Below are 23,804 nucleotides of genomic sequence, written 5' to 3' on the forward strand. Positions count from 1 at the left end.
GTCCTGAACTCCTGTGGTGATCAGCTCATTACATGAAGTATGAAATTGGATTATCCTTCTCTTAGCTTGCATAACTACCAAGTTTTATCAGTAGTCTGCAAATCCTATTTAAAATGGAGGTTGGTTTGTTCCAATCACCCTTCGATTAAGCCAGTGGAAAAAAAAAAAAGAGAATAGAAGAAAAAGAGCTTTTTAATTGCTTAGGATAGACACGATAGGGATACACCTGCTTAGGGAAGACATTTAGTAAAAAGGGTAAAAAGCATAAAACATTCCAACTACTTAAACAATTCTAAGTACCCAGGAGTGACCTCCTTAAGAGATCCACAAAGTTAAAACTACTTGAACATACAAGGAGAAATCATAAGTGATGTGTCTTTCTCAGGCTGCTTACTAAGAGACACATATTTGTGTTAAACAGTGAAACAGGCATTGAGGAGCTGGTGAAATAGCCATCCTTGGAGATACTCATAACTTGACTGTTTCTGAGCAACCTGACCTCAAACTTCGCCGAGTTCAAGGTGGGGGCTGGGAACTCCAGCCTAACAAAAATGGGTGCACACTGGTATTCAGTTTCCTCCCAAAACGTGAAAGCAGCAGTCCCTGGGAGAGGAAGAGTAATAGTGACAGGAAGAGGTTGTCACGGAGAAATCAAAATATTATCAGATTTTATCAGTCTTTTAACTTTTGAAAGCCAAATCCGACTTCAGACAAAAGCAGTATAACGCTTAAAAAAAAATTGCTAATGGTAGCAGAAAGAAGGCTGCATTCTTTGTAAAGTAATCCAGTAGCTCTTATGGGAAATGAACTATCCAGTACACAAATATAAATAATCCATCCCACACATTGTGTTTATATATCGTAACCAGTTCTTTAATCAAAAAGTCTCCTGTTACTGTATTTCCTACAACTTATCACATACATACGTTTAAATTCATTTTGCTTTGAAGTTGAGCATGCACATGAACACCAGTCATTAAAAGCATAATGTCATCAACTCACGCTTATATTATGTTTGGATATTTTCTGCACTGCTTCTCATTCTAGTCCACACATGCCTAGCATAAACCTTTGCTTTCTTTTTGATGAATTTCTGGTATTCTGCTCATTAGCCTATTATCTGTCTGCTTATCAGTTACATTCTTGAGCTCTCTGTACTCCCAACTGCACAGCTACAAAAACCACCAGACTATTTTCAGACCTTCAGCCACGCAAATAATACAGCCTGCACAGCACTCTCACCCCATCAACACTGTATTGATTCTTTACTATTGAGAAGACCCAGTCAATAAAAAGATCCACAGAATAGTACTTCCTAACCATATATTAGTGCCTAAATATTACATACAAGTAGGAATCTCTTCTGGGAAAATGAATAAAATATTCCTTATTCAAGAGGGAAAGGACAATGCAAGTTGGTATTTTGGAATTAGGTAAATTACTTTTTTCTGATTGTTCTTCTGCCTGCTTAAGAACGAGCTGCTCCTAGAAGGAGATGTCCCATTTAATGCTCCTCTTTTCATTTTCAATATTTTATATGATTCTTCCTATTTCCATCTCATTGTACAGCATCATTCTCTGTTACAGCTGTACATGTATCTGTACTCATCCAAATGTATTAAATGTTTCCAGCACAAAGGATTTGGCTACTCTTCAATACAGGAACAGGCTAATATTTTCATGTTTTTGAAATGTCGGTCCATCCATTTACTTGAAATATTTGAAAAGAGTGAGATTACATTTGCATTTCTTTGTTCCTGTTATTAGAGTTTAAGTAAATGTAATGTCTATTTTATTAGTGAAGCTAGTCTCTACCAGTAATGTGATGGTGAATGTGATCTAGTAAAACACACAAAATTATAGTTAACTTGACATTAAATAACTCTTGGCCAGTGCAAATAGCCTTGAAAGACCAAAAAAGTTGTTCAGATTTTAAGTCTTCCTGCCAAAGCAGCTTACTAAATGCTGGGAGAGTATGGGAAAAACAGCCTGCAGAAAGTGTCAAGGTTAACACACTAGGTAACATTTCCTGATGCCATCCTGGCGACAGCACACTGCGGTAAAGGAGTTTTAATGGTCTGACCCAGGAACAAATTTTCTATGTTCTTAAAAATCTATGACTATATCATGGTAATTATTTCTTGCGAAACAGATAAATGAACCAAAACACTAGTGTAGTGGCATCTACCTTCTGTACTTTTGATTAAATATGTGGAATCCACTTAGTTACAGTTCCAGCCCTTACTGAAGTAAAACACATCTTTTAGTTCATATATAAAGATTGCAGTTAAAATAACACAGAATGTTACTCAAGTTGTGCCGACACAGTAAATTAAAAAAGCATAAAAGACGTTTCCATGTTTAATGTTCTAAAAGTTATTCTGACATGGAAACCAAAACATAATCTATCAGTCCACTCTAAATAGTGAGAGGGTTACATTTTTATATATATTACTGGAAACAATAGCTACAAAACTATAAAATGAATAGATATATGTAATAAAAGTTGGTATTACGTATGGCATGAAACTCTGATATGAAGCTACTGTGATATTTCCTCTGGGAAAATCCCCAAACTCTCTATGTAAACTCATTTTAGATAGAAGTATGTACATCCTGCTTCATTTTCTAGAAGAAACCTGAATTCTTTCAAAAAGAAAGAATTTTATGATTCACAGTAAGCTGGTTGGCAGTGACTGCGTTACAAGTGGTTTATTATGAGCTCCAACTTATATTAACTACTAAAATGAAATTCATAGTTTCCTAAATAGTTCATATTTTTTTAATGGAAAGGGCTGAAGCTTTGAAAGCGAGAGGCTAATGATATTCTTGAACCATGCACTATGCAATATAATCGAATCAGATAAAACTTCCCCTTTCTATCCCATGCTTTTATTTTATATGGCTGTTTGCTCTCTATTTTCCTTTTTGTTTCATGAACAGTAAGAAAAGCCTAAGATATCTATTGAAAAATCAACACTTAGTTTCAGATTTTAGCTAAGGCTGGAGTGACTAACCACAGAAAATGGATGTTGTTACCAAGCTCTGTACTTAGTTTCAGATAGCCTAAGTTTTACCAAGCCGTGCCTTTGGTTATTCTTTTTTTCAGAAACATTGTTCAACTTTTAAGTGCTGGAAATATAGAAGATTAAATCAAACAAAAAAATCCTTTTCTTTTAAGCTTTCACAGCTATACCTTGACCATCCAAATCAAATGAATTCACTGCAATAGAGCACAACAGAGAAGGAAGAACGTTAGTAAGCCATGCTTCCAGCACGCAATCACATCACTGCCAAATGAGTACTACTTTGTGTCATTTTTAAGATGTTGGATTCTGTCATACCAAGCATGCTAAGCAGTTCTTCCACCAAATCAATGACAGTACTGCCACAACCTCAAATTGGCAATTAAATAACAATGTAAAATCCAGTTCTTTCTAAAAGGCAAACATTATTTAAGATGTTGTTTTCCAGTACCTCCAATCACCTCATCTGACACTAACTCAAATTATTTTGTGCTGGGGGAAAAGGTTGGTCTTTTAACCAATGTTTAGTATTTAATTCTACTAAAAAGTAGTGCCTTTAATTTCCTAAATGGCTTTGAAACTTTCACACTTACTTTGACCAGGTTTACTTTTCATTATTACTCTTTGAATCACCACAGAAGAGTATTTATCTAGATGAGAGTACACGTATTGTACCCTACTACATGAAATATAGACTCTGATAGTTTAAATAGACTTTCTCATTTTTATAGACATACAGACAGATAGCAAAGTAATATCTGGAAGTGTTCTAAATTAATACATTGGTTAAGCCTTCAAAAAGCATGGTTTTGGGTTAAAAGACAGAAAGCTTTACATTCACTAGTATACATTCTGCTAAAGCAAAAAAGTGACAGACATTTTGGTATGGAAACCCAAATGCCAGCTACTGAGAACCCTTTAAAGAAGGGCCCATGCCCATTGCCCCTGCCAGGCAAGTCTTCAGGAACAATTTAAGAGAGATATTGAGATTTTACCTTAGGAAAGATAAAAACACTTGTTCTATCCAGTGAACAAATCTCCTGCAATGAGAAGGGATGAGTGAGCTAAATGACTGGGTATCATCAGCTATTTGACAACCTTCTCATTTTCTTCTCTGAGGACAGCTGTGTGACACAACCCGCCAGGGCTGGCTGTAATGCCAGGTATGAATTGTGGGGCAGTCATCCTCCTCCCCAGCAATCCTTCTGCATATCCGCCCAAAACATGGCCTTGCTCACGCTGGGAGCTGGGCTTAAAGACCGGCTGCTTCCGAATGAAGAAAGTTATTTAGTATTATACATCTATTACTAATAACTCAGAAATGCCAAAATCAAACACAAACAATAACCAGAGCTGCTTTAGAGTATGATCAGATAACTAGCTTTGAAGGTATTTGAAATGCAACTGTGTCTTGTATTGATAAAACAATTATCACCTTCTTCCAGCAATAACTCAGAAGGAAAATTGATCATTTCGAAAGCTCAGCACATTTTGCTGAAGAAAATTTAAAAAAAAAAAAAAAACATGGATTGACAGAAAAAGGCAGTCTGGTTAGCTAATTCACCAACCACCAGAAGGAAAATTAACTTGAGATATGATACACATAAACTGCATATGTTAAATTATAAAAACTAGGTGTCATTTTAGCACTATCCCGTTTGAGTTTTTACTATTATGTCACTAGTGCAGGGCCTAGAGATAATTGCTGTGGCCAAGAAAAACCTACATGTAACTGTATAATTATCCAGCCTGCACACACAAAAAACTTGCATATGACCAGACAAGTTCCCTGAGGACAGCAGAATGCTATTACCTGCTGTTCACCTCACCTGAACAGGTAAAGGCTGCTCTACAAGGCCTACACAGTTTGACTGAATCCCAGAAATTCCAGGACACTCCACTCCCTTTACTTTTTCTGGTTATTAACTACTCAAATTCATCTCAGCAAAATGAAGTACCTCCACCTTTCATTCCTGAGAAGCATAATGATTCCATTACTTGTTCCATTCCATAAAGAAATAGAGTTTTTATGCTGTTGTCTCCTCCAAAAGGGGATGGGATTCTGTGCTGCCTAGATACTGCATATCTTGTTTTCTTTCCTCCTGTTAGTCATTGTTTGTGTCCATGTGTAAATGCTACCAAATTATTCTGCAAAACATTCTTTCCCTGATCAGCATTATCTTCCTTTAAATGAACTCATTGTAATGCAGGATGTATTGCCTACATAAGTTGGTAACATATAGTATTGGGAAAATAACTGCTATTTAAATGACATTCAAGTCCTGCAACTGAAATAAATGATATGAATAAAATGTCAATTAAATGTTGGTAATAAGACACTTTATGTAATTTTCTTCCTAAAGGATCAGAATTCAACAGTCACAGTGGTAACACAAGGAAAGTTTGGAAACGAAAGCCACCATAAAACCTAAGTAATCTGAAACATTTTGCCTAAGAAAAGTAATATAGGGTGATTAGAATAAGCACAAATCAGAGAAAGAGTCAGTAAAACTTGGGTACAAAGTTCAGCCCCTACAACATGTGTCATACCAAGTCAAGCCATTTGAGTCATTTCTCTCACCTACATGAAAAGCAAGCTTTTCTGTCTCACTGAAATTACTGTCATAATGATTCCTAAAGGGCCGCAACAATGAGACCTTATCCTGTTTCTCCTCAAGCTGTTGTGTTCTTGGTGGGTTTTACATTTGTTTGGGGTTTTTTTGGTTTGGGGATTTTTATATATATATATATTTTTTTTTTTTTTTTTTTTAAAAACGGCCACCATTACTTTTAAATTCCAAGCTTTCATTCTCTTCTATCCCACATCTGCACAGAATATTTTCTACTGACTACTTAATATTATTTATGTTCAGTTTGGTCAATTCTAGGCAGTTTCTGCTGCAGAGAAATCACTGTAACTCCCAGATTCTCCACCCAGGATGCTACTCAACACATTTTTAAATGTGTTTAGCTTTAAACTAGAAAAGGGTAAGTTTAGATGAGATATTAGGAAGAACTTGTTTACTGTGACAGTGGTGAGATTCCGGAATGGGTTGCCCCAAGAAGTTATGGATACCCCATCCCTGGAAATGTTCAAGTCCAGGCTGGATGGGGCTTGGAGCAACCTGGTCTACTGGAAGGTTTTTCTGTTCATAGCAAGCGGGGATGGAACTAGATGATTGTTAAGGTCTCTTCCAACCCAAACCACCCTATAATTCTATGATTTAAGCACAGAGACAGTTCTTATCAATCAGGCAATGCGCAGCAGGAGCTACCTGAGGAATCTCCGGGACTGTGCAATATTTTCATCTGGAAAGCTCCAGCATACATTAGTCAAATGCTTTCTTGCAAAGCTGGCTAGAAGTTGTGAACCACCTCCAATCAATCCTCCATCCTATCTATGCAGAGAACTATGGAACTGATTTAAGTGCACATGCACAGAGCCCTGATACATCACAATCACAGAAAGGGCAAGTTTGAAATTTGTTCAAGTGACAGATCTTGTCATATCCAACTCTGTGATTCCTTTGTAAAGTTCATCTCTTGGAGGTTCTTGAATACATTCCATTAATAGTACGATTACATGGTACTGGTATGCTGCACACACATATATTTTAAGAGACAAAAGCAATCATCATTTAGATATTAATTTAGTGAATGTAGCCTTGAACAAGGCTACTGTTCAATAGAGTTTTCCTGAACATTTCACACCTTTCTTTTCTACTCAGAAGTTATACCCAGAAGTCCAAAAATTTTCAATCCTCATCTGGGACTTTCAAGCATGACCAAAATAGAATCTACTGCAGGGTTTCTCCAAATAGGCTTCTGCACATCTGAAAGTGCTGGACATGGCCAGAAAGCAGATAAGCCACACAACAGAGGCACTACAATCATATAGCATCTCTCAGGAATGTCAGTTCTTGGCTTTTATTTTTAAAGTAGTAACACTTGATCTTTCTACTGAACTAATTTGAAAGGAAATTGTAGTTAGCAGCACTAAAACAACACTGAGTAAATTGATTTCTAAGTTTGGAATGTTAACTTACAATGTTCACAACAAAGAAGTTACTTTACGCAAAATATAAGGGCAAAAATCCTTGTGGCACAATTAAATTTTTTATTGAGATATGTACACTCTTGCTGCTGCAGTCTACATTACTGCCTAAAGCCCTTCCAAGTAGACATTCTTCTACATGGGCTTACCATTTCCTCCCCAAGGCAAACCAGCATTAAAAGGTGGAATACACTGTTTTTCCTAGTATGAGGCAGGAAGACGCCAAATGAAGAGCCGCTAATTTTTCTGGCTCCAACATGTAAGTCTTAGCTGTAGCAGAGACCAGACTTTCAGATGATGCTCAGTAAAGCTCTGACAGGGACAGACTCCACTGTAGCCCGCCAAAGACATCCCCAGCCCACCTCTCCTCTCCCCCTCTTTTCAAGGCAACTTCATTCTGATGCTTTATTTTTTCCTAGTGAAGTTTGAGTCTAAATTCAAAGCTTTGATCAGGCCCCCATTCAGCTGAACTCTTCAGTTTCGTTCCAGGATCACTTGACCATGCAGCAAAGTGCCTTGTGAAAGAGAAGCAGGTGTAAGTTTGAATGAAACAGAATGACACGCTCCATAGTGACCACTAGTGACAGCGAGAAAAACAAAGGGAGATAAACCAAAGGCCAACTCTTTCACATTGCTGAAGCAAGTGGAGTTTTAAAAAACAGACAAGTTACATGGACAGAAGCTGTTGTTTACAGATTGCTTTACAAATTCCAAATGGCAATGGGTAAATGAGCTATCAACTCCTGTGACACTGCTGAAGTTAAACCAAATGCCGCTCCACAGAACACTGTAGACAGCGTCTCTGTTTTACTCTTGCTCTTTAACTTAATGTTGCTGTCCTATAGAAAAATTGTTGACCATCAGTAGAACAAAAGCGGGATGGGGGGAGGCCAGTAAGTTGTCAATTAAATAAAGCCAATGGTCTCACGATCAGATGTACAATGCACTGTTTTCATGATCAATGTCTGACTTAAGTATTATACATCACTTTAGAGCTGGGTAAGTTTTCTGTATTAATTGTAAACAAATACCCAGTATGAAATGTCATCATTCACTTTTTATGCTCAATTTGCTACCAATCTGGCAAAAGTATAATTTGTTCCTATTATAAACTTACATACTCTTTAAATCATTTCCCTGTGGAGTTTTGAAACTGAGATATTGATGGATTGGCACTGAATACCTTCCCGCAAGCCTCCCAATGCTGTGTTTCTGCACACTGAGTTCTTCTTGACTTATCTGCCTAATGATTTTAGAATACATATAAAAATCTCCACAAGAACAACTTCTCCACATAAATATTTTGATTGCCACTTAAAAGAGGGAGGTATTTGTTTTTCCGTGTTCATAATTACTGCATCACTTGACTTATTTTTCAAGCACCTACTTAACAAGGCCAAACTTAATTGAATTGCTCGTTAGAAGACAGCTGAACTGCAAAATACAAGCATTTTTATTCTTTCATATCATACTGTTCCTTTTCACACTTCACATCTTGTGAACCATACCTGTTTTTACAAGGTTTTATGCTACGACTGCACGAACACTGCAAATTGTTTGTTATTCTAAATAAATTAAGCTTTTTCAAGACTGCCTTACAATAATGTATAGGAATCAGACTTTTGCTAAAGGATGACCACCTGCCCTCTCAAAAATCAAACAGCTTAAAGGTTTCCCCAGATTACTGCTAAATTATTATACTATTACTAAAAGTAAGGTAAAAGGAGAGAAATAAAGAGTTATTTTTAAGAGTTCTGTGAACATCTTGTAATTTATAAATGAAGGAAATGAATTTAAATTAACCATTCAGGGCTTGGTCTCACTTATATCAACGTCTGTATTTGTGTAAGCATAAGATTAAAACATAAGCCAATCTGAATAAACAATAATGTTGATGTCAGTCTATCACAACTTGAGCTCAGAGTATTTACATAAACCACTTAGCTCGCATCCTTCATAGTATTACATAGTCATATACAGTACTGATGACAGAGATTAAATATTTTTAAAAATATAGAAATAAAAGGGTCCAATTAATTCCTTCCGATGTACCATTTGAGGTCAGCAGGTAAAGTGTCATTGATTTTGCATGAAGCATTCTTCAAATTAATTCTGTCCAGCACCCAGTAACTAGCTAATATACACTCCCCCTCTGGTGTCTTTCTGTCAATTTAGTAATTCATGCAGGCAAAGAGGGATTTAATTGTCTTCCCAGAAGAATGAAGTCTTCTGTTCAAGTAATATGGCTAGGAAGACTTGAAGTTTGACCAGCCAGGTCCATTAATGTTTAGAGATTTTTTTTATTTTTTTATTTATTTTTTTTTTTGCTTTCTATAGTCTCCAAGTAGCTTATAAAATGACATTCATGACAGTTTACCATCTTAACAGGCAATTCTAACATAGCAACAAGGAGAAAGAAAAGCATGCAAGTAGTAACAGTTGGGAGCAGAAGACTACAAATATATGTATTTATATGTATGTGTACGCGTACTCAAAGATACTACAAGTCTCTTGGGCAAGGAAATGTAAACAGCACTACAAATTCTAGTTTTATACGTGCAACTGCTTCCTAATGATTCCTCTTTTGCTAAGAATAGTTTTGAGGAAAGCAGCTGGAAACCACTGCAGTAAACAGGCCTGGAAAACTAAGATCCCATTCAGAATACTACTATATTCTGCATCTTGTGATTAAGATGTTCTGAGCTTTGAGTTTTAGCTTTCCTCCTGTGAAAAATAAAAAGAACTTGACAAAAGACATGACTATAGGCAGCTGTCAAGGAAAACAAAATTATTTTTAACCTTTCCTGTTCATTTTTTTAAAGGCAATTAAGTGTACTACATTTCGAAGTGGGTCAGCCTTACCAGAAACAAAAGACAACACAGAGGATGAGTAACAGAGTCACTCTGACTTCTACTTGAGGTATCATGTTAATGTGATTATTGCCTGTAAACATCTCTATAAAGGTCAACCTAGAAACCTGCAGAACCCAAACCTCTGCCAGCCATAGGCAACTGGCATTCTTACTTGACTGTAGATCCAAATTTCAACTCTCAGCAATACATCATTAAGGCAGAAGAGACTGTCACCTGATAAAAAGAGTAAAAATCTTGTTCAAACCAAGAGTGTGAAACTAATGTTAAATGCGGGGGGGGGGGGGGGGGGGGGAAGCCCAAACATCCTTTTGTGACTAAGTGATGGAGGATAAAGTTTTTCTGTAACAGGATGTTTAAAAATAAAAGCAGATTTAAAGAAGTCAAATTCACACAACTGTAACACTAACACATTGTGCTTAAACGCAGTGGTTTAAAAAAGGAGCGAGTGCATACACGCACATTGAGTTTTGGCAAAAAACAAGTACTTACAGATTAAAAAAAAAAAAAAAAAAAAACAACACTGCACTTCATAGTCTTTAGCCTGAATCAGAGACCTACCAGTCAAGCTACATACTGCTGAATGACGACCAATAAGTCCCTAGACTATGACCTTTTAGAGAGGATGGCACCTCCTACAGAAGACAAGGGGAACAATAAGGTGGGGAGAAAAAAAAATAGGGAAGAAAAAAAGAATAAAAAAAGTGACCTCTCCGGTTTATCTCGTTGAAGATCAGCTGCTTCCAAAATGAAAACTAACATTTGAGATCCTACTGCCAAGATCTAAAGCACCTATCTAGCAGCAAAAACAAGCGAAATATTAAAAGAGAAAGCCTCAAAGGATATAAGAACTTGCCATGAAGGTTGGTTCTTACTTTGGCAAAAGGAAACATCTTAAATAACAAAACTCCCCAACTCTAAGAAAATTATCTTAATCCCTTTTGCATTCTTCATATATACTTTTATTAGATTGACTATATTAACACTACAGATAAATTTTAAATTTACATTAAATTCTCAGTTGTCTCCAATTCAAACATTTAATATTTCTAAGAAATTATTATTCATATATCCTCTTGACCTACCTACTTCAGCTATATCAGTAGCACAAGTTAGACACAGGATTTCCCGTTTCAGCATTAGACTACACAAACAAGACTCCTGAGCTACAGCACCATATATACAATTGTAAAGAAAGAACCTCAAACAATTGCAACTTTCATCTTTTAATGAAACGGTAGAACAGCGTTCTCAGTCAGTGAAACTACTCTGATTTACATAGCCAAGGACATAATCACATTTTTCTAGTCCTGCTTCTTACACATTCAAAGGGAAGCAAAGAGGTATGCCATGAGAAACATAAGTAAAATTAAAAAAAAGAGTATGTTTGCAAGAGCCCCTCACACTTATCTAGCTCAGCAATAGCAGCATACTTTGGAGATAAATAATTTTTCAGGGCCTCTCACAAGGCCGGCTCAGCTGTAATGAATCTCAGAACTAAAACTCATTAAAGCAGCAGAGATCACCGTCTCTTTTACAAAGATTTTTGCAGATCTTGGTCCTGCAAACATTAATCAGGAACAATTCCCTTAAAGGTTTGCTTGAGTATTGATTCAGGGACGATGACTAATTATACTCCTTTTCAACTCAGATGCCAAAAGCATATTATTTGGTTGTGATAATACACGATTTAAGGGTGAGAATCAATTCAGATTATTTTTTAATATTGAAACCTGGGTGCCTAGTCTAGGTTTATTATCTGTGTATCTCCATAGTCAAGAAAGATAAGTATCTCCAGAGAGAAATGCACTCCATCCTAAAACAGGTCTTTTGCAGGGGATGAACTGCCCTGTGGAGCTGCTTGCCCTCTCTACTGGCTAGAGAAAGAGCCTATGGTAGCAGCTCAATCTTTCAGTAAGCAAGATGATTGAGAGTAAAGTGCCTTGTATCAGAGCATTCAGTTGGACCTGACAATGTTGACTTTCTCCAAACATATTACAGAAGACAGCAAGAGACTATTTTCATTTTCAGATCATTTTGATGTTTCAAATATTCAAAGCAAGGCTAGTTCTTGTGAAAAGTTCAAATAAATTGAAAAGCTACTGCTAGGATAATTATTCGTGTAGACTTTGTGTGAGAAGAAGTGAACAGAATAGGTATTTAATCTTTGTAAACATTGTTGCTTCTAGTTTTGTAAAAACTTCCACTTATCAGGGTCTCAGAAGGAAGTTGGGAGAATTAATTTTGACAAAGAGACAAATAAGTAGCAGGTAAAAAGTATGGGATGATAGAGATACTAAAAACCTGTGGTGGTGCATCCCTACCACCACTGCCACCCTCTGGCCTGATTGAGCCTGTTCTATGATTTCAATAACTCATGTCAGGCCTTGGTCTTTGTGTAAGAGCTCTGTGATGAAGCATCCCTTAATCATATCAGGAACTGTTGCTAGGCTAAGATGGGAGCATCACAGATTGTACCGGGGACTCTCGTGTAGAAATGACAGCAGGGATAACCAGTCATCCCCCCGATAGCCTTGCAACATTCCTTATCTCAATGTTTTGAGTGAATTTACCGATGACTGAAGCCAACCATCTCACGACCCTGTAAGCAGCAGTCTTAAGTAAGACCCCTTGAGCTCTTCTGGACCATAGCAGGCTGCACCAGTATCTCCCTCTGAGTGGGATGCCTCTCAAAGAGTGTAAACTCTCAAATTCGCAAAAGAAGGACTGTCAGCTCACAACAGAACCTGGGCTGATATTCCCACTACTAGAGGGTCAACCCACACCCATTAAGAAATGTCAAAAAGGCATTAGGCTTATTTCACTGATTATCAAGGGGAATTTTTAATAGCTATACTTTTGTATATATACGTATGTGTCTCTGTTACCTTTGTACATCTGCCTATACATAACTTTGTGTGTATATTGACTTGAACACCCTCTAGAAAAAATTAATATATCTGTCATCTTGAATCTATAAAATTGTTGTCCTTGTAGGTGACTAGTGTTTAATCTAACATTTATGTGTTGCTATGACTAAGTACTGCTAAATTCTTCAGACATAAACTGTTGACTGAGTCTGAGACTAAGACTGAATCCAGCTGCATCTGGTCTCCTGTCTGAGAAGGAGTTTAGCAAGCAAGGGTAGGTTCACTCTGAATCCTGCGACTCAGTTAAGAGTCTCCCTTACCCTTTTCCTGCCCTTACCCCTTTACTCTATATAAATCACCCTTAATTGATTCTAATTTGATTTTCCTTTATATGTATTACCCATGCAGAAAGTAGCAGAATAAACCTTGCCATCGAACTTTGTTGTGCTTTTGCAAGTTTGCATTAAAGTTTGTTTTTGCTAATACTTTTGATGGTGATTCTTTAAGTGACCTCAAACACTCTTTTTGTGACAAAGCCTTCTCATCTCTAGTGACAGAGAACCATTTCTCTAAATTTTTGAAGAATAAGTGAGATGCAGAAATAGATGCTACTGGTACAGTGTCTGAATAATAGCCTGGCACTGTACTAGGCTACAGTGACTTTCATCAGAGAATTGAAAAACACTTAAAAGTACATTTCTCTTTCTAGAATAGTAGGATCTTGCAAGTTATTGAGTGATTCAAGCAATAGAAATTGAGGGGGTACAGCACATACAAGACGTCCTTAGCAGCTTGGAGAACCAAGTCCTTTAGCCTTATTACAACCTTAAAAGCAAAACAACATGGTGAAGTAAACAGACATTCAACAGCAAGAACACAGCATAACTGCAGAGACAGACAACTAGCAAGAGATTCAAGGGGGTGTGTTGAAATAACATAGATCTGACGCTGACTTATATGAGCTTATTTTTCTTGTATCACTACTGCTAATCAAACAAATTGCATTTTCCTGAACAACTCCTTGCAAGAACTTAAGAAATTGGCTATTTTAGACTCTCCAGTGAAGAGAAGTAACTGGGGAAGTCAAAGTCCTGTTATTTTTATTTTATTTCTTTACTTATTAAGAGCTGAACAATTGGTTCATGTGGCTTAGTGATAGCTACTTAACTCCATATATTTACAGAATTAACAAGAATCCAAACAATTTTGACTGTAATTATCTAACAGCCCTAGTCTCATACCAATGTCACTGCCATAAATGAGACCATGTAACAGTTTATGACTTGGGAAAAATGCAACCATTGCAGGCTATTTTACATCAACACCTAGACTTCATTAAACCTAAAACAGAAGTGAAAGGTACATGGTAATCAAAAGTAATAGAAAGCCAATCCCCAGGGGAAAGAAATCCCAGCAGTCCTGGACCCTAACAGGAAAATGAATTCAAAACAACATGGACAGAGATAAAGAGAGCAAGGGAAATATGATATTGTCATGGTATGAACCCTATATCTGCTCAATATCATATTTAGGTCATCCCTATATGTCACTGTTCATTTTACGACTTCCATGGCTGTATTCCATCCCTCTTATTCATACCCACTGCCTCATGACCACGTGGTCTTGTTCTCCGGTGGCTGGTATCTTCTCCTGTTCTTTGACTGCCATCCGTCTTTCTCTTCTGTATTTAAAAAGCATTACATAATAAAACCATACGATGAAGAGGAGTTAAATGCCTGGCTTGGCTCACCCTCATAAATTTTATTTCTGTTATGGGGCTTTCTCCCTTCCCATATTCTGGCAAATTCAAAATGACTTGACATTTTCCTTTGTGACTCTGCATGAGCAAATGGTAGTTTCTCAATAGAACCAGAAAGGAGTGAAATAGGTTTTTAGGTAAAGGCACTAGTTGTGCTGTAGCACCTGTGAATAATAGCAGTAAATGAGTTGCAGCTAGAAGGGTTACACCACTAGCTAGCACAGCAAGCACAGCCAGGCTGCAGGCCACTGCTCAGAGCTAGCCACTGATGATGACCGAGGAGCAGGAAACAGAGAATCAGGAACACATAATGCCATGGAGATTAGGGTGCTGGGCAGGGCTCACAGCTTCTCTAAGCTCAAAGAACCCATGTTTGTTGCTCCATATTTGGTTTCACAGTTCCAGGGACAACCAGAGTAGCACAAATGCAGGTTCGGCACAGAGCAGACCTCAGCTCTTAGTCCTCAGTCATTATATATTCCTTATTTAGTAATTTTAGTCACTATTTTTTCTTCTGTCAAATGTAACTAAGAGGCATATTTGTCTCAATAGTGTGGCACTACTGGCATCTGCTGTATGTTTGTACGGATCAGACAGCAGCAGCACAAGTACCCCTAGTCTTCCTTGTCCTGCACAGAAGGCAGCATCTGCTTCCATTTACAGTCAAATGTTAACATCTGTGCTAGAAGAGTCATCAATGGCTTTGCCACTTGCAACATGGAGAATTCTCCTCTGTGAAGCAAACTGAAGCCATTAACTCATTTCACACACACCAGTGAAGCCATTGTATACACCGACTTTTGATCAATGGCAAATCAGGCAGCATTCAGTCAAACGATCTAAAGGTTAGTCTCTATGCTGTTATCTCTGCTGAAGTCAAAGCACCCTCCTTCTTAGGAGCTCAGTTGTACGTAGACACAAAATACTTAATTTTTTTTTTCAGTAGCAATAGGTCAACACTACTTAGGTGGAATGTGCAAACACTTTGTCTCTGAAAACAGGTCATTTATACATACTTTGGAAAAAAAAAAAAAAAAAAAAGAGTCAAAAATGTTACCCGTTAGCAAGGAAACACATAAATCAGGTTTACTCTGAGAAAAAAAAAACAAACAAAAACAGCGTATGAGTGTGTACCTGATGTGACCAAAGAGCTACGTATCTGTAGTTCCTTCTTACAAGGAGCTGAGGTGCATGGCACACCATGGAGCATACCTTTAGAAGTTAGTCAAAGAGCATTTTCAGTTCAGCACTCATACAAACATCAAACTGAATGATGTTTGTAACTCAGCTGAATTAAATACAGTTCTACCAGGATAAAATTAGTCTGTAAAACATACAGACTGAATCACCCAGGTATGTCTGTGCATAATTTGACTTAAAATTGTCAAATATTAAAAAGACATCACTGAAGAAGCTACCCTAACAAAGCTTTTTTAAACCCATTCTTGGGTTTATAAAGTATATGAGCAGTGAACTTTTCAAACAGGTCAGAAATACTTCACAGCTAGAACTGTGAGAAACATTTATATGGAAACTTGTAGCTATAGCAAATTTTTTATCCTGCTCAAAGTCTTAAAACATGCTTATCAGTGGAGAATCTGTAAAGTTTTCCAACTTTTCATTTCAGTACAAATTTGCAACTCTTGAACCTGAGGAGGTTGAGCATAGTTCATAAAACTTTTTTGTGAGAATACACCAAAAGAGTATATTTGTGCAGATGAATTGAAATCATTACATGCTCAGTGCAACATGTGCCTGATAGCACAGACCTTGAAATGTTACCCCTCTTGATTTCACACTTCCAAGTTAAAACCTGGAAAAACATTCGCTGATTCTCTTGTATTCATAATTAAAAGTTAGAGAAACAATCCTAACCACTTTGGTCAGTTTTTCCAATTCTTAACTACAATCTGCATTCATTCCTACTAAGTGGCACCTGACTGCAAAAAAGCAGTATCTGTGTCTACCAAAGGCAAAATACTCTGTGAAAGTACAGGAGGCCATCAGCCTGATTTGCTCACACAAGATCACATTAAGAAAGTAAATAAATAATAAAAAAAAGGAGGGGGGGGTGGAAATCAAAGCATTTTGTCAAGCATTCCCATTTCTGTATAGGTCTGACAAAATAAATCAACTTGAAAATAAAACTGGAAAGGCCTGTTACTATCTGGATTTTTAAAGAACATTAGTGTTAGCATCCAGGACTTCCCAGTCACATGATACCACAGAATGGCACACAAACATCAAGACTACAAAGGAACTGAGAAGCCAAAGGTACCTTGCTCTGTTCTTTTCTTTAATGAATAACAGTATCAAAGCCAGAAAAAATATGACAGCAGCTGACAGTGTGGGTGGTGATACAGAAAAACATGAAGAACAGTATTCTTTTCCCTCCACTCCCCTCATGTCCCATAGAACACATCTATGTACCACATTTATTTAAGGTCTGGTGATGAAAATTAGCCAACATTATACTCCCTACAACCTAACCAGGGTATTTATAGTAAGCTGTTTCCTGAAGGGACCAAAATACTGTCCTTGTGCCTTTGCTTTATTGTTAGACTGCAAAAGTTCTGAGCAGTGTTTAATCAAAGCCAATTAAGGTTAACACAGCTTATGACCCAGTGCCTCAGTGGATGCACTACCAACAACACGTAATGGAAAATGAATGATAGAACAAGTACAACTGTGAAACAAGCTAAGTCCTGCAATTCAGAAGGCTGCCACTGAGGTCTCCTGACCTCCAGCAGTGCGGTGATGTGCAATGTGAATTTACTGCTTGGTGCAGTGTACTGCATGACATTGTGTAACAGTGTTTCAACAGTATTAAAGCATTGTCTAATAACAACTGTGCAGGTTCTCAGACTCCCATCCCCACTGGAATACTTAGCCTGTAACACTGCACACTGACCCTAAAGTTTTCCTGCCTGTATCACCGTATGTCCTTCTTTACCATGTGGGTTTTGGCCAGGAAAAAGGAGGAAAAATGGGCTTAAGTCTTTAATGTTGGCAGTGAACTGGTCCACAGTATAAGCATCCTTCCAGTCTCTTTCTTCAGCACAGATTTCAGCTCTTTACCTGTCTCTGCAATCTTTCTGCCTCCACCTACTGTAGCTGCTTTAATAACCAAGGAGGTAGCAACTGATAGTGCAATGCCCAAAAGTAAGAATTTTAACCTTGCCGATAACATGTGGGGAGGTATTTTTGTTCTTAATTAATACCCTCTTTTTTTTTCTCTAAAAGACATTTCATTTCCATATGAGGGAACTAGTAATTGCTTGTGCAGCCTCAGTTTTGCTTTCTTACGATTATTTATTGTGACACGTAGGTACAATTTACTCACAAGGCAGCCACATTCCGTTGTGCCCTATAAGTCCCTTGCCTCATTCCTTGAGATATCAGCACCAAGGTATAACAAATAATAAATGTTACATTGACAAACATAGGTATACCCACAACTGCTCGCATGCATGCGTGTAAACACACAAACATACACAGGCACAGAACAGCATTTCTGAACCACAGTCAAAAAGGTTGAGAGCCTTAGCAAAATTATTCCGCCACTGAAGGCACTTCATGAGTCTCTGAATGTAGTACCTTTTTTTTTTTTTTTTTTACAGAATGGTGGGCAATAAATACTGACTCCTTTAGAATAACCTGGTGCTGTGTACACTGAATACAAGGATATTACAGCTGTTTCAAGATTCAGGTCTACAGGTGGTAGGAGCTAACATGCAGGCAAGTGCAGGCATTAAAAATGGAAAAACTGTCCTACAGCATTTTGCTATGTGCAAGCAACATTCAGGTTCAGTTATCATCATCAACGCTTACAGAGCAAGCTTCCCATTCAGAACACTTATCCTTCAATCCATCTTAGCAGCTACATTTTCACCATGTAATCTACCCACATCATATGCATCACCATCAAATGGACAGCCAGTGGCCCATGAAACTATAAATAACTCTTTCAGAGTACTTATTTAGAAAATAACATGATTACATGCAATATTGTATTTCTTATGCTAAAGATTGCTTTTTGAAAGTTGTACCAGCTTAAATACTCAAGGACAAAGCAAGAATCTGATAGAACTCTGTAGCTGGATCTAATATCTTGAACACTCCATTCTATTTTGAACTTTGCTTTTCTTCTTGAAATGAAGTCCTCTGTTTATAAACAAGATCTAAATCCCTCCCGGGGTTAATCAAATAAGCACAAAATACAAACCCAAAAAAAGAGAAAGCACCTTCAAAGCTGATATTTGCTCAAAACCTGGAGCAGTTGCCATGGAAATCATATTCTTTTGATCCATAAATATCATCAAAATAGCATGAGTATTTGAACCAGGTCCAGCTAGTTTGAAGTAAAAAACTAAGAGGGAAATGAAAATGACAAAATGACAGAAGGAAAAAAAAAGGTAATAAAAATCTCCCAAACAGTTACATTTACCTCCTCTTTTCAAACTTGCTCCCTAAGTCTGCATTTAACTAAAAACTTCATTTTAATCATTGTTCACAGAAAATTTAAAGTGCTGAAGGGCAAAAGATTTAAACAAAGAGACTAAATTAAGGGCGAGATCATTAAATATTGCATAATATAACTTTACTAGCAGTGTAAACACTTACTAGTTGTACATAGTCAAGAAAATATTGTACTTGAACATTGTCTGCTTTTAAACTTGTGAATAGATAATCTAATTCAAAAGGATTACTCATCCATCTAAGTGCTCAAGAATCTTTGCCATAAATGAAGTTTACATCAAACAGCCCCCTTACAGACCTCAGCATCATGGAGAAGACTTCACCACACAACTCTATGTACTATCGTCAGCACCAGTAAAATAGCTTTTCCTACATGCTTAGATTCTCCCTGCAATCTTAACACACCCTCCACCCTGGTTTTGCCACCTTTTGCCACCTTCATTATGACAATGATCCAGTTTAAGAATTGGCTTTTTTTTTAGTATATTATCACAATTGAGGAAAGGATGTTTATCAATGCTAAATATGATATTATGCTACACTTCACAAAAACAGCTACAGAATGTTCCTCCACAGCCGCAAGGCATAGCAATGTCTGTGTCTATTCCTCAGAGTGGTGGAAGGAAGCACTGTAGTAGCCTTCATATCTTCATCTGCACTTTGTCTTATCCTTACCAAGAGGCAGGAACCACTATACCTGCAAACGAGGAGGACTGACTGTAAGTTTAGCTCTGTTCTAGGCTCAGTTCTCCAGAGCTTTCCCAGAAAAAACAAGTCCAGGAGACCTAGACTTCCCTTCTTGATAACTCTCATCCTTCAAGAACGAAAAAAACTGAGCTTAGACTTCCTATCTCCAGATAGTAGTCTATACCACCTCTAGTAGTAGAGATGGCTCAAAAGAGGCAGATTTATATGGTGTAAGATTACTTGGAAATACACACACTCTCCTATCTCATTCTTCTCTTTTACCTCCCTGCAACCTAGCTTCCTGCACAGTAAGAGTTTTAGTACAGCTTCAGAGTTTCCTAGATGCATTCCTGGAGATGACACTGCAGAACAGCTACAGCAGCTTCTCCTCCAAGCAAAATCTGAAAGGCAGAAGAATTTATTTTCTCCACTTTAAAATGATACTTTGAAAAATCCTGTTCTGTGGGCCGCTTCATCCTGCTAATCTCCCAAGTTTTCTCAGATAGCTCTTGCAAAACAACTTTAGAATGAAAGACTGGTCTTTCATTCATTGAACTGGCAATTGTATCATATTGTATATGTTCTTTTTCTGGAGAAAACTGCAGCTTACCAGTTCCTACTTTGCAAAATGGTGGTTCATCGGGGTGATATAAGACCAGTAATTACTGCCTTACAGCACAAACTACCAGGGCAGGAAGGGGTTGTGGAAAACAAATACTTTTCTCTCTGCTGCACTGGAAGAGAACTCTAAAAAGCCTTTAACTCCAGTTTTATTGTTTCTTTTCTTGAAAGATACTGCTTTCAGTAGCAAAGGGCTACGATGATGAACACAGTCAAAAGAAACCAAGAGAAGAAAAAACTTACATTGAAATATAAGTTTAAACTGCTAACCTGACCAGTCTGAGGGGTAAAACAAGCAAGCAAACAAACAGAAAACCTACGCAACTTAACAACAGCATGAATGCACACAAAATATGTTAAACCTGGAATTTATGAATATCAACATGAAATATTATGGGGAGAAAACAAAACAAACCTGAGAATTGAACTAAAAAACAATATAACTACTGTATTGATGATTATGTAATTCACTAGTCAAGTTCATTAAAGCCTCCTGGGCTTCATGAAATGTTTTAAATACTGTTTTTCAGGAAAAGCTAAAGAAAGAAAAAGTCAAGGGGTACAGACAGATGGACACACATGACACAACGTAAGCTTTCTGGTATAAATTTGTCATAAAAGATAGATTTGTTGACTGGTTTCTATAAGAAGTATTTTACAATATTATCTACTGATTCTCTTATATCTCAGAGCAGTGCAACTAGAAAGCTTCCTCCTGTAACACCCCCCACCTCCCCAAAAGAATTACATACGTAGAAGTAAAGACAACATCATATGTATGTTGCTGCACAACACCTACATTACAAACAATTCAGATGCTCCAGTGAAGACCCAAGTATGTTAGACACTATGAAATATTTATGAAGACGTATTCCTTTGTTGTAAAGAAGTCCACAGCAAGAACTGAAGAGGGAAAGAAAACTAATCATCTGTACACCTTGCTTTCCTGTTTGTATACCTTTGAAAACTTCCTTTCAAGCAGTCACAAAGATTGTGTCACTTTCTGCTTCTTGAATTATCAACAGCTACCCAACAGCCTTTAGAGGCAGTGCAGACAGGGCAAAGCTGCACAGGTTTGATGACAATGATAAGTCAACGATAGGCTTTCAGCTCATGTAGGACAGCTCCACATACCGACTGGCGCAAGGGCTCCTTGTGAGCAGATGACAACAACCCATCACTGCCTGCAGAAAAACATAGGAAAAGGAAGGCAGGCTGACACGCTCTGTGAGAAGCCATCAAAGTGCCACAAACTGAAGAGATAACCAATAGCAAAGAACAATACCATTGATCAACAGCTGTATCTGCATACATTAATATATACAACTGAGATATATGATAAGTGATTTGTAGTCACAGATTTGCAGCAAATCATCCAGATATTTTCTTAGCAAACATGGTTAGATTTCTGCTTATGCTAAAATAATATTAGAGATCGGGGGGGAGGGGAGGGAAGAGGATTTATATAAAATATTATTTCAGAATGTCCTGGGTTCAGTTTGAGAACCACTCAAAGAAAGATCCAAGTGCAAATGTAGTGTGATCAAGGACAGGACTTACTGGCTATGTCCATTAAAGTGTGAAATGCATCTCCCCCAAAACAGCTGGACAGTGACTGAAGATACACTGTTTTTTTAAAAAAGCAGATGTTTTTCCCATTAAAGGCGACAATTTTTCTAAAATTCTGAACCCTTTTGTCTCCAGATCAATAAAGACATACATACTTACGTTATAATGCTGTGACCCAATACATGTAAGAGCATTGTAAGAGCATACATATGGGAACACATTTTGTGAACAAGTGTTTGCACATCAGGATCCTTATTTTCTACTTTTTGCCTATCCTGTGTTACCTTCACCTTCAAAACCAGTAAAACTTACATACTAGTATTCCAGGGCATTAATTATGTCTTTTTGACTGGAAGGCACCATGTGCAAATATGTTATAAATAAAATGTTTGGTGCATTAGTGGGAGCTCCCTGTTGGCTTTTTGTATTTTGACACTTTTCAAAAAAATACAGAAATAAAATATTTTCAAAAGGTATGCGCCTCACAGAGTTCCTTCAGGCATGTGTTATCTTACTGCTACATATTCCTTGGCATATGCTTTCTTTTAATAAAAAGTTCCTGAGCAAAAATGTTATCTTTTGTTCAGCAGAGGAAAAACAAATTATTCCCATTCCATTTATGTTCTGTGACTATCATATAGAAAATCAGACTACAGCTTTTTTTCTAAAGAGAGGGAGGCCCAAAAGCAGATCTCTAAGCAAGCTGATCTGTTGTGCTAAGGAACACTATAGGTGGGTGTAAATTAGTCAGAAAATGGTCGCAGATGGTAAGGAAGAGAACTCATACTATAACCAAAAATGATGCATAAGACTATACATGAAACATAACTAGAGAAAAAGTATAATTTAAAGGTGGTCTCACTTTTTGTTTGTGGCTTTCTCAAATATACCTACAGTTTTCCCAACACACACAATACACAGGTGGAAGAAGCCTGGAGCAAAGCACTAAAGAGACACCATTCAGCTGGCCTCCACAAACTCTCCCTCCTTCAAAACCTGACAATACTGGTACGTTTCCACCCTTTGAGCCCTGACCACTTCTCTCTTCCTCTAATGGTCCTACTGGGGACAGAATGAAGAATTATCACTGTCCCCGGTATGAGCGGCCACATCAGAAAGTTTTGGTCCATAAGAAATACTAACCTGAGTAAACCAGCCCATTTTTCTATTTTTGCAAGGAACTGGGAACACCTCCAACAGCCTGCAGCAACTTCCCCAAGCTAATAGGGAGCTCCTGAATTTCTGTTTGAATGGTTACCTGGACAGTTGCTGACCACCTTTCTCTCTACACTTTCCAGACATGGGTCACGGCTATATCCTTCCTCCCATCTGCTTTATATAAAATCCTGATGCTATTTCTTCCTGTTAAATTCACCCTTCCACTTGTACATTGTCACCTGTCCACAAGTGCACAATTAATTACTGAAACCTCATTCTTTATAGGCTGCCTTCAAATTAGCTGTCATCTCCTGCTAGTCCGGAGTATCTTTACAAGAAAAATCTTTTTAGCAACTAAATTTGAGTCTTTGCTCATTTTCCTTCCAAAACAGTGTTATGATTTTGCTTTTAGAACTCTCCATACAACGGACCCCAAACATCATTGGCTGCAAACTGTGTATGGAAGCATACACAGTTTGTTTTTAACAAATCTTTTGTGGCAGGTACACACCTGATCTAAATTGTTCCTGGGATGTCATCTGTAGTCCTGCTTGATTCTTATTTCACATTGCTCTTTCCTACTCGGTATTGTATTTCAGATCCTACATAATAAACTCTCCAGGGAAAGATGCTGCTTCCCTCTGCCTTGCAAAGTGTCAAGCACCCCTTTACATGATACACAGGTAAGAATACGCAAAGAGCATATATTC

Source organism: Strigops habroptila, chromosome 8 (genome assembly GCF_004027225.2).
Source record: "Strigops habroptila isolate Jane chromosome 8, bStrHab1.2.pri, whole genome shotgun sequence".
Classification (NCBI taxonomy): Eukaryota; Metazoa; Chordata; class Aves; order Psittaciformes; family Psittacidae; genus Strigops; species Strigops habroptila.